Source organism: Fundulus heteroclitus, chromosome 21 (assembly GCF_011125445.2).
Source record: "Fundulus heteroclitus isolate FHET01 chromosome 21, MU-UCD_Fhet_4.1, whole genome shotgun sequence".
Lineage (NCBI taxonomy): Eukaryota > Metazoa > Chordata > Actinopteri > Cyprinodontiformes > Fundulidae > Fundulus > Fundulus heteroclitus.
In genome coordinates, this window is record NC_046381.1 from 40,236,966 (window position 1) to 40,252,148 (window position 15,183).

Here is a 15,183-nt window from a genome sequence, read left to right on the forward strand (position 1 = left end):
GGGGATTAAAAAGTATCATTCATACTCGTTCAACCGGCCCTTGTAATGACATCATAATTCATAATTTCACACAGAAATATAAAATAATCACAGTAACATAAAGTAGCACTGTAGGCCCAGTTTATACAGTTTATCTGCAAAGAAAGTTGATATTGAGGTGTATTACACTTTAAACTCATCATTCTGCATCACTTCTTCTCTTTTTGGACATTTCTGGGTTCTTTTAATGTGTTGTGGGAAAACTGAATCAACATTCACTACATGAGGCTCAGTTTTAGCCACTTTATTCACTATAAAGGAGATGTGCCTCTACTTTATGATATTATGTGCCTTTTTTGGCTCTTGAGGGCCGGATAAATTGCCTTGACGGGCCGTATTCGGCCCGCGGGCCTCGAGTTTGACACACGTAGTTTAGAGGCTCAGGAAACCTGTATTTACTGAGCCTCTGTTTTTGATTAGGATGTAACTCTTAAACAAACATTCTTGTTCATAGAACTCTTAGTTTTGTGTTTTCATGCTCTGTAAGCCATAATCATCAATTACAAGGAATGAAGCCTTGAAACGTCTCTATGTGATGATTCTGTAAAATAAACGAGTTTCATTTTCTGAAATCAGTGAAATGATATTTAATTGCAGCTCGTTCACCATTCTAACTTTCTGGGCAGTAAACAGTCAACGTATTGATTTTATCCGTAGGTAGGCACTGACGTTAATCTCCTCAGACATTTGGAGCAAAGATATAAACATTTATTTTAACATCTGCAGAGGATCTAAAGATCCCAAACTGGCGGCAGCTCAGACCTCCAAACCCCTGAAGTTCTGCGCCTCAAAGGACAAACAACCACGTTTCAAACATTTCAGACATGTTCCGTTGATATTCTGCAGTCGGACCGCTCTGAATGGAAGACGGCGCTCATTCCCGTTCTTTACGGGAGCAGAAATGTGAAAATGCAGCAGAACCGGCTCAGAACCGAAGCCATGAGCCAGTGAATGCTGTGAGGCTGCAGGAAACCAGCATGTCTGGTCTAATGGTGCGGAGAAGTCTCTGGTAGATCCGTTGGGTCCGGTTGTATCAACTAATCATGCTGCAGCCATGATGGCCGCCTCTACTACCGGCGGCTCAGCCAGAGGAGCCTTTCTGTCACAGAGAAGATGCTGGAGCTTTGGTTTAGTCGTCCCAGGTTTCCTGCTAATGAGCCTAGCTGTAACACCGTCATGCAAACGCAGCAGCTTCACTGAGCCCACAGACAGCTGCTTGGTGGAGCAGAGAGCACGGCCGGTGTTTATAGTATGCAAAGCATCCTGCACACAGATCCTGAAGGACCGCTTTTTTTTTTTTGCATGAAACAGACTCTCATTGTTAACTGGGTGGAAAAAGTGAGTGAAAGATGCGTCTGCCGACAGCTCCTGGTGGCACCGGAGAATGAAAACATGACAGAAAGATCAGCCAGAAGTGATGAAGGCTGGAGAAGCAGAGCCCAGGAGGTCCTCACCTCCTGATTTACATTCAGACTTCCATCAATCCAGAACGTTCCTTCACCAAAACCGCCACAAAAAGAGGAACCCCAGACCTACGGCACAACGAAAGCTTTAAGGAGCAACGGAGGAACCGTTCTGCACTTTGTGTTGGAGCTCGTCCTGCAATTGGCGAGTTGCCGGTTCACTCCCCAGGGCAGCTGTGGCTACTAGCGTAGCTCACCACCGTCACGGTGTGACTGACTGACTGTAGTGTGAAGCGCTTTGGGGTCGTTGGGCTCGTTAAAGCGCTACAAACCGTCTTTTTAACTTTAGAACCCTTTAAAAGGTAAAGTCTGGGCAGTGGCGGCTGGCCAATAGAGGGCGCCACCCCACCTGTCACCACTTTACCTTGAATAAGACAATAAAATAAAAATATATTTATGTATTTTTTTTAGCCGTGTAAGATAAACATTTTAAAGTTAATGATGAGTAAAGTTGTTTCATCCATCGATGACGTCTGATTGGTGACGTATTTCCGCCCTGGGCGCAGAAATCGTAAAAAGTCGTTATATACGCAGCAGCTCCTCTTCAGTACAAGAGACAGGAACATCCAGGGACACCCAGAGCTGAACGCAGAACGGGTTTGAATACTTTTCCTCCCGCCATGGGCCGACGTCACAGCTGTCCGTTATAAAGTTTACAGGAACGACAAGTCGAGGCGCAGGATTGGAGACGGTCGGACGGAAATTAGAAATGGTGCAAGAAAAATCTAATAATTCAGAACACTTTCACTCAAAAACGCTTTTTGAAAGAAGAAAAGGAGAAATTAAAAGTTAAAGAGCTCAAGCGCTTCATCACAATTAAATAAGCAGCGCATGGGCAGAGGAAGACAAGACACTTTTTCCAGGACCTGGTTTAGCAGCAAGGCTAACAGCTAACGGCTAACGGCTAACAGCTAACGGCTAGTAGCGAGGCTAACGCTTTATTTATCCTGCTTCCCCTGCCTCCTTTTCCATCAGCGTCTGACCCAGCATGGATTAGCAATGCAAAATAAACATTTCCCACAAACTTGATGAGGGCTGCAGGGCGTAGAACCGGCAGCAGAATGAGAAGGCTGACAAAAACAAAAATAATAGACCGGGTTAAGTTCTGTGCTGTATTTAAACTAATCATACATCATAAACCACCATGAAAGCGACAGCTCAGATAATACGAGTGTTTTCAGAGGATCGGTAGATTTTGTAGCATCACCGTTAAACCGTCTCAGACTTCAACCACAGAGTTATTGAGAAATTTGCTTCTGTCAAAGACAGAAGGGCAGAACGTATGTCTAAAAAGGAGAACACTGTTTTATTTTGTTGCTTTCGTTCATGTAAATAGACTTAGTATATGTTTTTATGGATATTGTGAGCTGGTACTATATAAATAAACTAAATCGAACTGAAACTCGCTTTATACTGAAATGTATAAAGCAGTGAACAAAAGACTTCCTTCTGGTATTCAGAAATTATTTAAATTAATAGAGAATAAATATAATTTGCGAGGTTTGTTTATATTTGAATGTGCAAAAGAGAAGAGCCAGATAAAGTCTAGATGTGTTTCAGTTATTGGTGTGAAACTGTGGAATGAACTGAATGACGACTTAAAGTTATGTCCTTTCTTGGTGAATTTTAAAAGGGTTTTAAAATGTAAAATATGTAGATTTGAATATTTATATATGTACTGTAAAGAACCTGGTAGGTTGTAAAGGTTGTAAGTATAAAACAGGATAGGCAAGAATAAACTTTGCTTCAGTCTATTCCTTTTTTTGGTAAATTGTGGATTTGTTTGTTTATCGTTGTTGTTTTTTACTGTTTCCTGTGTTTAATGTTGGATAATTTACTAAAAATAAAGTGAGTGAGTGAGTGAGTGAGTGAGTGAGTGAGTGAGTGAGTGAGTGAAAGAAAGAAAGAAAGAAAGAAAGAAAGAAAGAAAGAAAGAAAGAACAAACAAACAAACAAACAAACAAACAAAACTGAATGTGTATTTTAAGTTACAGCCGCCCTGGAGCTGAAAACTCTCATTACTGGATTTTTCGGTCCCTGCATCGTGTTTCACGCTGATCACTATTTGATTTTCTGCCAGTGTTTCTCCTCCAGACGTTGCTCTAGGCTGAGCTTTTACTGCAACTACCTGTCAGCGCTCTCCTTCATCCTCCAGACCTGAAAACCAACTTTCTCTGCTAGGTGAAGCCACTAAAGAAGCTACTCCTCCCTTTTAATGGCAGGTAGAAAGTACTCCTGGGTCAGAGTTGCTAGGCTCTGCTCTGTCTTCTCTGACCTCCAGCCAGTCATGGATCTGATGGTATGATTATATTTAGGGCTGGACGATAATTCAATAACAATATATATCGATCAATAGAAAAAAAAGGGTCAATAAAAATTTCAATAGAATAGTTCAATAGTTTTCCTTCCTTATGAATTTTAGCCATGTAGGTTAATATTAGAGTTATTACCCTCCCAACCAATCACAACGCAGACCCAGGAACCCTCCGTCATAAGCTCCACCCCCTTCGAAGAGTTCAGAGAGGACGCGTTCCTTTTTATTTTTTAAAAACTTGCAGTTTTGGTAAGAAGTTGGTTGAATAAAGGGTTGAGTTTGTGTTTTGTATATAAAAATAGGTAAGTAAGCAAAAGCATAAAATAGCCAGGGCTGCACCTAAAATATATGTTTTGAATTTGTTGATAATTATTTATATCGATCAATATGATTTATATTTTATCAATATGCTTTGTTTTCTATATCGTCCAGCCCAGCTATATTCAAACTGCTTTCAGATGACGAGTTTTGAACTGTTGCTATATAAACAAACTGGATTAAATCCAGTCCTAAAAGCGAAATGTGCGTTCAGGCCAGAAATAGCAGACCCGTATTTATCAGTTATGACTGAAAACAGCAAAGGAGTAAAAGTTCAGAGACGCTTTATTTATTTTAGGAAAATGTCTCCCACAGCGTCCAGAGCCGAGCTGAGGAGGCGTGGCTCAGCTCGCGGTTTAATGTTTTAGTTTTTAAGTCATTGATGTAAAACTGACGCTAGTTTTCTCTGGTTTTATAGAGAAAAACGCGTCGCTCTCTCCCAGCGCTGCTGCGCATCATCAGCTGGCTGAAAGGAGGAGACTCACGTCTGTTTAGGAACGCTACAATAATAAGATAATAATACATTCAAGTCTATATTTAACTACCAGAAGAGCAACGCCCTTTACTCTTAACACAAACAAACACAAACTAAGAGCGTCACCGTGTGTGTTGGTAAAATAAACAGAAGAACTGAAATAGATCTAAAGTTGGTCTCATTATTTTATCTCAGCAGACTGATGTTTAAACAGAGGAGCCTCCAACACTCCCAGCTGTTCTGTCATTCTAAATAAATGAGCACTGAACACTTATTTAGATTAAAATATAAATATTCAATTTATACACACAGCAAAACTCAATACAGGACTATGTGAAGCAGTTTTTTATCTTTTAAATGAATCCTGTTATTTGATCAGTTCACATCATTATGATTTTTACTCTTTCATCCAGCGGACCGAATCTTAACCAGACCAGACTTCATTCCTCATTATTAGGACGGATCAATCCAAGCACCTTAAAGGTGCATAGCCATGTTATTTTTATTTATACATCAGCAGCTCACTTTGGTTGCATACAAAGTTTTTCTGAAAGATTATTACGTCCTGCTGGCGTATCAGTTGTTTATTTAATGTTTTATGCTTCGTTTTCGCTCCGTTTGTTGGTAAATAAAGCGTTTTGTGTTTATTTATAATAACATCAGAAGGACGTACTAAAGCAGGGGATAAAACAAGGAAGCGGCTAGCGGCTATTAGCATCTCCTACTGCCACTAGATGGCGCCACATCTTTTTAGATTTGCTAATCGCGCCCATGCTGGATTCTATCTAGCCCCAGAACGGAGCATCAAAACATCTTCATGATGGAGGCTTGGTGTATATAACCTTATTTTATCACGATCAAATGGCTTCTGATCTTTTTTTATTAACAAATAACGTGGCTTTAAAATCTGAGCCCCTCAGGAGATTTGGGTTCATTTTACGAGTGATTGATCACTTTTTAAAGAAACGTTCAGTAATCTTCTGCAAACATCTGGGAGAATTAAAATAGTTAAAATCACTTGCTTTAGAAATCTACACAACATGAAATGTGAGTAAATGTTAAGATTTTTAAAGCTAAGTTAAGTTTTTTCCCCTCAATGAGCTTGAATTAGTTTCTCTTTTTTTTTTTTGGAAATTGCAATAACTATTTAGATCTTATTGACTTTACTCTTGTTTTTCCACTACTCTCTTTAGGTTTCATATCTTAAACCACAACAAAAAATTATTATTTTCTTTTACAAGCCTTACATGAATCTGAGGACGTTTTGTGGTTTTATTTACTCAAAGTTCATTAATTTTTTAATTTTTTATTATTTAAATACATTTTTAAAATCTAATCGAGTTTAAATAATTATTATCTGCACTGAATTTTTGACTTGCAGTCTTGTAGTTGGTCTGGTGACCAAAACTATACTCAGTCCAACTAATACTCATATAAAGTATGCATGACTGTCCTGGGATCTTATTCTTGGATTAATATATAATGTGTTTTACTGCAGTTTCTTTAGTATCAGACGTGTCTGATTTCATACGGCTGAGAGTGAAATAAACGACGACGCATTAGGATGAAGAGCAAAGAGGAAGTGAAAACATGTGACCAAAAACAATAGATTGCATCAGATTTTAAATAAAGACCTAAAATGACCAGATCCGCTTTTAAAGTATTTTTGAAACTGTGAATTTTGTGCGTTGCATCATCTTGCAACATGTTCCATCAACCTAATGACAAATATCCACGATACAAGTTGGAATAATAATAACATATTAAAGTTTATAAATATGACTATCTTACCACAACTAACATAAATAACTGCAGCTGTTTTATGCTTTAAGTCTGTTCTGCTTAGTTTCAGGAGAATTTATTCACATTTTAATTCACTGATATCAGCATCAAACCAGCGACGCACCAACATAGAAATTTGGACCAATCCTGATATTTATATCACCGTCATGGCCGCTTAGTTTCCTCCTGCTGTTTAGACACCATGAGAAACTGCTTCAGTTAAACACTATCCTCCAATCCTGTGATGTGTCACAGTCACATGACCTAACACATGACCAACCCCCCCCCCCCTCCAGAAAGACAAATAGCAACAAGATGGAAATAAACATCAGCCCAGTTTTACATATCGGACCGATACAGACCTGTTATAAAATGACTGCTATTGAACATGCTGTGTATAAACAGCTCAACTACAACGTACAACTACGCATCTTTCAATAAATGGCAGCAAATATACTGCAGCCAAATAATTAACTAACATTTACTGCAGTTCCCACATATTCTGATAGGGATGATTAATCATATATTCAGACATAGCCTGGCTGTGAATTAATTGGCATTAGTTGATAACTTTGACTGAACCTGCAAAACAAACAATGCTTTGATTAAAAATCTTGTTTTAATTGACAAAAAAAAGTTATTCTGATAGTAAAACTGTTTAAAATGAGCTTTTTCACCATTGTCTGTGCAGGTAACTTTGTTTAAGGGAAAAAATTAAACCAATCAGAATGTGCATCATGAAGTCCAAGGGGAAAAGTTAATAACTTAAAATCCAACAAGAAACATGGAGGCATTAAAAGTTGAAGCCCATCTATGCAGCCAAGCATTCATCACTAAGCATGATTTTTTTTTTTTTTACTCGGCTCCATGAACATGGTCACCAAGCACTGAAGGTCAGAGAGAAGTCGTCTTCAGATTCAATGCAGGTAATGAACCAGAAATGTAAAAATTAATTTGCTGATTTTCTATTGGGGCCGATTTAGAAAAAAAACGGGTTGATTTTAAATACCGGTGACTACATGTAAATATGAGTCCTCAGCCATAACAGTGTTCATATAGGACAGCAGCATTGGTCCAGATCTTCATAGCGGTGCATCTCTGATGAGGCAACACCTCAGCATGCAGACACGGGTTCTGAGCCCCAGACATGAACGGGTTTATGGTGTAAAACACGTGCATCAACCTCCAGAACAAAGGCTAACGCCTGGTGAAGATGCAGGTAGGAAGGTTTCATCATCATCATCATCATCATCATCATCATCATCATCATCATCCACAGTGAAATGAGTCCTGCTTTCCTGTGGGCAGAAAATCCTCTCAGGTAGAACCCGTCAGTCCAAAGATTAAGACCTTAAGTCGTGGAGACATGTCCTGTGGTCTGATGAACCTGCAGCTGAAGATGTTTGGCAACAAAGAGCATCGTTAGATCAGGAGTAAAAAAGGGCGAGGCGCGCCCCAGAGCGCCATTCAGACTGAAGTAAAGGGCAAGAAGAATCATGTCGCTGCAGGTAGAACCGGTTCACCTCACCAAACAGACGACACCATGTCTGAGGACATGAAACCCCGGACACTCAGGCCTTACATGCGTCCTTCTGATGGAGGAAAACCCGCAGGAAACCACCTAATTAGTCACTTAAAGACAACAGAGCGGACACTCTGGAGTGACCGTCACAAGGTGCTGACCTCACCCCCAAAGATAGACTAAAAACCTGCAAACCGGACCCACCAGCTCTGTCAGCAGGGTTAGGGTCTAGATTGCAGCAAACCGAGAACAACTGGCAACCCTAACAAATATGAGAGAAAGAAAAGTGAACCTGGGTATTAATCCAGCCGTCTTCAGTCAGAGAGTGAGGACGGGCATGTTGCAGTTCTGTAAGCTGCAGCGTTTGTCAATGTCTGGTTGCATCATTCCCTCCGTTTACTGCTGGCTTTCTGACTCCTTAGAAATGCCGCGTCTGTCTGCAGAGAAAATATCTACCACAACGCGTCTGGAGGCTCTGATTCCTCCATGCACCAAGTGTTTCCTCAGGATAATCATCTCCTGAATAAAAGCCACGCAGAAACCCGCCGTCAGAAAAGCTCCAGATGAAAGCAGCCTTCAACCTTCAGCTAACACCGGCTTCCAAACTAACGGACTTTAGGATGAGGGACGGCGGTGGGTTGTGTCCGGGTCACTGAGCACAAACGTTAATTAGGTTCACCGTGGGCTAAAACTCTACTCACACACGGTGCCAGGCTGATAGTGGAGGCTAACGGCTCCTAAACACAGACGCTTCACGCTTTTCAAGCTCATGTTGATCTGTGGAGAGGAGGAGGAGACCAAGGAAGAGCCTTCAAACGGTTTCCAGGGAGGAAACAAGGAAACTATGGAGAAAATGCATGAAAGCTGCGTCCCAGTGGTGGATTAACGAGAAGCTCTGCAGGGAAACGCTGAGCAGAATCACCTGCAGCTGCTCTGCAACTTTACCGTTTCATATCTAAATATTTAGGTTTGAGTTACGAGGCGGCAGAGCTCCGATGTTTGGCTCATTCTCAGCTCATCAGAAGCCTAATTAACGGCGTTTCACCTGAACCGCAGCTGATCACATCATTACAACTGCAGACTTAATGGTTTATCTCCTTAAGTAAAACACAGCGACGTGCAGAAGCCCAGATCTAGTCCTTGATTCCACATTTTCTCCTTCAAGCTCACAGACTACATTGTGCCATTGTCTGTTTTGCAGACAGTTTACTCCAGCAGCTTGTCAAAAAGACACAATTAGTTTGCATTTCTTTAGAAAAGAGTTCAAAACGACAAAAACCCAGACTTCCTGAAGCTAAGCTCCAATAAGGCGATTAGCAAAGAGCAAGCAGCTGAAATGTTGCCCAATCAGGTCAAACAAAAAGGTCTTTACTGGATTCTTTCCCTCATATGTAGAAAAGGAAATGTGTAAATAATGAAACAACATTCAACGCTTTACTTTAAGCAGAAGAAGCCCTGAATCATCGCTCTGAGGCTCGGCTTGTCTCATTAGACGCCTGGTTGGCCTCAGCCTGCATTAATACTTTGGTTACAGGTCTGGTTAATTGCTTAATTGCTTAATTGCTTAATAGGTTTACAGTAAGCTGCACAATGTTAGGAAACATCTGATAAGATTAGTAAATATCACAACAACAATGTGACTAGTGATAAATACTTATAAATGTTTCTCTTCCTGCTTTGTGTTAACACACCGTCTCATCAAACAACAAACCAGGAACGCACGACATGGATATCGGCTGACGTTGGTCCTTTTCTTAATTCAATTCAATTCATATAGCACCAATTTATAAAACATATCATCTCAAGGCACTTTCAAAAGTCAAATTAAAGCAGATTATACAGATTGGTAAAAAAAAATGTCCTACCTAAGGAACATCGGTATCAGCTGACGTTGGTCCTTTTTTTTACATATTGTATCGGGCCGATACGTAAAACTGAGCCGATATTTAAAGTTTATTTCTATCTTGCTGTGTGTTTCGGGCGGGGGATCATGTGGTCATGTGACCGAAGCAGAGCAACATTTTCAACAGTGTGGTGCTTTTTTTCACGCTGCTGAAAGGGTGCAAAAATGTTTATAATATGCATAATATCTGTAAATATCTGTTATCGGTCATAAAAGCAATATTAATATCGAATATCAACATCGGCCCAACTTAGGACACATCGGTGCGTCCTAAATAAACGTCACAGAGAGCCTTAATGCATTTATAGTCCAGCTGCTGCTGCCTCAACCTGAAACTCACCTGCAGTCAGAGCAGGGAGGAAAACCTCGGTTCCCTCATTGCAAATTTATCCTGCCCTGATTTAAAAAGCAGGATCAAATATAATACTTTTAATATAGTTTTCCTTCTTCTCTGAAATTGTTGCACTGAAACTAAAACTGGTGCACCTCGTTCACTCTGTGCCTCTAATTGTTGTTTAGCTAAAACATTTATTTCATGTGCTGTGGATTCTGGCAATGTATTAAAAATCAGAAATTATTTAATACGGTTTATTTATAGATCCAAACAAGGTTATATGTTGAGAAATAAATATGTGGAATTGTTCCCAGGTACTGTGTAATGGTTCAAATGTGGCAGGCTGCATGCAGTCACCTTATTTTGCCCTTTTCTGGCTGAAAGCTGTCGTCTTCAATCTCCTCTGCAGGGATGAATGGACCCGAGTCAGACGTTCGTTATTCATTTCTCAGAAATGTGGTTTGCAGACAGTTTACTCATTTACAGGTAAGTGAGCGAAGACGCATGGCAAACTAAACAAATACCAGCTGGTTTTTAAGTCCTGGCATAAGACGGAAATTTAGTGGAGAAAACAGAGACAAAGTTCAGCACCAGGAGAAAAATCTGTTTTTTTAAAGATAAATCAGAGGGAATCCTGACGGCATTAAAAACGGCTTCAGGAGGCAAATGTTGTCCAGCAGTGAGTCGACAGAGAGGAGCTGCACTGCGTTTAAAAATGCAGGCACCAGAACAGGCCTGCACACATTCCTCTGGAGATAAAAGTCTTATGAGCGCGGTGGGAACTCATCAGACGCTGATTAACAAATCTGTCTGGCAGAAAGTTGAGACACAAATCCACAAACAACCCTGGCACTAAAACTCCAAGCAGAGCAGCAGAGATGTGCTTCCTGTCAGACTTCAGCTCCTGGCAGGAGGCGTGACTGACCTGAGCTCGCAGACCCTGAGGAAGGCCAGGCATCTTCATCCTCCTCCTCCTCCTCCTCAGAAACCAAACCTCAGCTCCCTCTTCAGCAGCCGCTGCCTGAAGCTCTTCTCAGATGCTGCACACCTTCCTGCTGCCCTCCTCAGCACACACTGAGCCACAGCAGCCCAGAGAGGCTGAGCTGCAGCGTGGACACCACAGAGTGGGCGGGGCATGCAGCACAGAGCCACTCTCATTGGCCAGGAGAGCCACGGGGAGTCAGAGTCCAGCCAATGAGAGAGGAGGGAGGGTGTTTCTGCGTTAAAGCAGCAGAGTCATTTATCAGGAACAGAGAGCGGCTGTTCTGCAGTCTGATCAGAGAAACCACCCGCAGGAATCGCTGCTCCTAAACCCGTTTATTTCTGTTTATGCAGCCAAAGGCGACAATAGTTCACGATTAAAAGTCCCAGCAGATGGCAGATCTAGGCTTGGACTTATTTTTGCTGTCGTTTCGATGTGCATCTGTGGCCAAAATGTCACAGAATGGCTCAAGAAAGGCAGAAACGAACAGCAACATCGTTTAAACCAGAAAATCAGCAGAATGGCAACAAAAGTAACCCTACACTCTAAAAAATTATTCACAGGCTTAGTAAATATCATCGCAATAAATAGCTATACTAACTTAATAAAATCTCTAAATATCACTTAAGTGATTGTTTCAGATGTACATACCAAAATAAATGTCTAAAAATTCAACAGTTAATTTTGTGTCCAATTTACAACTATGATTTAGGTTTATTTCACAAAATGAAATTAGTATTTGCTTGACAAATTATTTTTTTTAGATATTCTTAATATGTTTGGTAAATTTCAAACAAAATATTTGGGAATGGATTAATTCTACTGATTAGTTTTAAGAACTACAATTATTAGTCATTCTAACTTAATATTATTTCAACTTAGTCAACTACTTAAGAAGTTGAGTAAATTACACGCCAAGTTGATGGTAATCGTGCGGGGAAAAAAGGAAGATGCGTATTAAAAAAAAGGTAAATTATGTCAAAAATACAAAGAATTGTGAGAAATTGTGAAAGCAGACAAAAGTACTCGTCACTTTGGAGAATAGCGTTAAAAGTGTAAACATCCAGCTGCCATGTTCAGCAGCAGTAGCGCTGATTAAAGAGGTTTGGATGCTCTTAAATATAAATCGATAAAACTTCTCTTTAACCAGAACAATGAAAATAGACAAACCAAATAAAGACGAGAGAGTCAACTTTAAGCAAAGAGCGATATAATCATTCTGTAAATGTGCTTTGGTTGGTAACGTGGGCAGAAAGTCCATTTCTTTTGACTTTGTTTTGGTGTTTTAGTGTTTTGGTGGGCAAACATTTCATTTCAGTTTATTTCCAAAGTGCCAATTCACAGCAAATGTCATCTCAAGACAAACCAGTGAAATTATGATAGAGTTTAGATATGTACTTGGTCGGGTGGTTGAAATACAGTCAGCAAAACCCTCAAAAGTGTGGCTGGACAATTTATTGCATTATTAATATAATCATAATTTTAAAAAAATCGTGTTCCAAATCCAGAGTTCTGCAATTTTTGGATATGTAACGATTAATTCGTCCTTTAGGTGTCAGTATTATGTTTCCACATAGAAGGGAAGAGAGTTGCAGCCGTGAGATAACCTAATTTTATATAAACTTTATATAATCACACCTTTTATACTTTCAGGAATCTTGCCACAGACTTGTTTGTTGGTTGCACTTTATGTTCAACAAGGATTGATGTCCAACTTAATTAAAAGCTGTTCTGTCGAATAATAATATTCAGATTAATAAAAACTGTTCATTTTCTTGTTTTAAAAAGTGTACAAACATTTATCTGCAGGATATTTTTGATTGCTGATGGTTAATGCAGAGAAAAGTCAAAATTAAATCACAATTATGGTTAAAATATACCACAATTTGGATTTTTAGGGAAAAATCAGAGCCCTAGAATGAAGTCTGGGTTGTTTCTATTAACGACGCTGGGATAAAATCCACTGAGTCTGAATCGGACCGTTCCTTCACAAAATCTGTGCTTAAACGTTTTAGTCTGCAAAACATTTCACCAACATTGTTACTATGATAACAGGAGCAGATAAATCCAATAACTTTGCTGTTGAATGCTTACTCACAGACATGATGACAGGTTTATTAATTTTAACACATTAAAGCTTGCTGCCCGTCTCAGCCAATCGTCTGGGTTCATTTCAACATTTTAGCAATTTTAAAAACTGAAGCGCTCCTCATCAGACACTGAGTGGAAAAGAAAGATCAAGTAGCTGCTTTAAAAGAACAAACGGTAAATTGTAGTGAACTATAGAGCTCTGACAGTGAACCTGCTGGCTTCACCACGCCTGCAACCCTGAGACACACCTGTGATACCTGGGACAGGTAGGTGCTGTAACCCCAGCCCTCTGGCCTGGAAACACTCTTCCCCCGCCAAGATCATGTTGCCTGAACAGAATAAAGAGTTAGGACACGCTCCCACCAGGTGTTCAGGTGAGGTTAGCGCCAGCCTTCTGGGAAAAGACAATACCAAAAACAATACCTGCATATTTTTAAGCTGAGTCCCGATATACAATATTTATCTCGATATGTTATTTTTTTTTTTATATAAATTATAAAAAGGCGTCTCTGAATGAAAGCTTTATCCCACACGTCTCACAGGCAAATTTTTTTTAACAAACAGCTGTAGATAAATGAGAAAAGGCAGAAAAATAAAAAGTATAATTATAATGTAACATAGACCATCTCGATCTAAACTATATAGTCTCATCTTTAATTTTTTTTAGAAACTCCATACATTGCCCAGCCCTGATCATCACTGCAGCTCTTAACAGTCGACTAAATTAAGTAAAACCACCAACATTTAGTTGTGACTGAGTTTTAATGAGAGACAAAAAATATTCTGTAAAGTTGTAGCTAGGGCTGGACAATAATTCAATAACAATATATATTGATTGATAGAAGAAGGGTGAATAAAAAGTTCAGTAGAATAACAGTTTTCCTTCCTTTTACATTCTATCCATATAGGTTAATATTACAATATTACATCCTCCCAACCAATCACAACGCAGACCCAGGAACTAAGCTCCGCCCCTTCAGAGTTCAGAGGGCATGTGTCATTTTTTCTTTTTTAAAAACTTGTAATTTTGGTACAAATTTGGTTGAACAAAGGGTTGAGTTTGAATTCAGTGTTTGTGTCTTTATCTAAAAAATATGTCACTAAAGCAACAGCATAAAATGGTCAGGGCTGCACTTAAAATACATGTTTTCAATTTGTTGATAATTATCGATATCTATATAATATGATTTATATTGTAGGAATATCCTTTTTTATATATATATATTCACAGGGGTAAAAGTGGTGTGTCTTCAAAGTTAGCAGCTTATTGTGTGTTTAATGAAATTATACATTTTCATAAGAAGATTAACTTCTTGACTTGAAACTTGGAGTCGATCCGTTCTGTGGCTGCTACTCTTTCCTTTAATGTTAGAAAACGCACCACGGCTCCTCAGTGGGGTTTAATCTTCACCTCAACGTGTAAACAGGTGTTCTCAAACCCACCTGCTGCCAACGCTGAACAAGCTCTGCATCGGTGGCAACCACTGCCAACACAACAACGCGATGATTTCCAGTAGATTAACAATTAATTATCCGCTCCACCTGTACGGACACAGACATAAACTAAGCTAATCAACTGTGGCAAATAAACAGTAGATAGTCTGTTGGTTTTAAAGTAACTTTTATAGCTCGTTAGAAAGTATAAAAACACATCTGATCACTTTATAACAGGCGTCACCGACCTTTTAGAAGATAAGCGCTAATTCATTGGTGTTGTGTCATAAAAAGGGATACCTGTGCAGTCAGCTCATCTTAACTTTATGTAAAGATGTTTTTAATGCTTTTATCATTTTAAATCTATGTAAATACAAGTATGATTAAAAAGGAAGAGCAATAAATAAAATTGCATTTTAGATGCAGCTCACTGCTATTTTTTGACAGGCCTGCACTGCAAAAACTGATCTAAAAACAAACAAAATGTTCTTAAACATGGGGGTTTTGTCCTTGATTTGAGCAGGTA

General features: G+C 39.5%; 1 protein-coding gene across 2 annotated transcripts in view; it reads right to left on the reverse strand.

Moving 5' to 3' along the window:
- The window catches only part of pld1b (phospholipase D1b), a 63,296-nt gene that overhangs the window by 34,533 nt on the left and 13,580 nt on the right, over positions 1–15,183 (reverse strand). The window contains exon 1 of one of the 2 annotated variants that reach the window (XM_036124957.1): positions 11,076–11,228. The exons of the other annotated variant lie outside the window; for it this stretch is intronic. The gene's annotated coding sequence lies outside the window, so the exon portion shown is untranslated. Of the gene's footprint in view, positions 1–11,075; positions 11,229–15,183 lie in introns of those variants that run through there. 2 annotated transcript variants of the gene reach the window in all.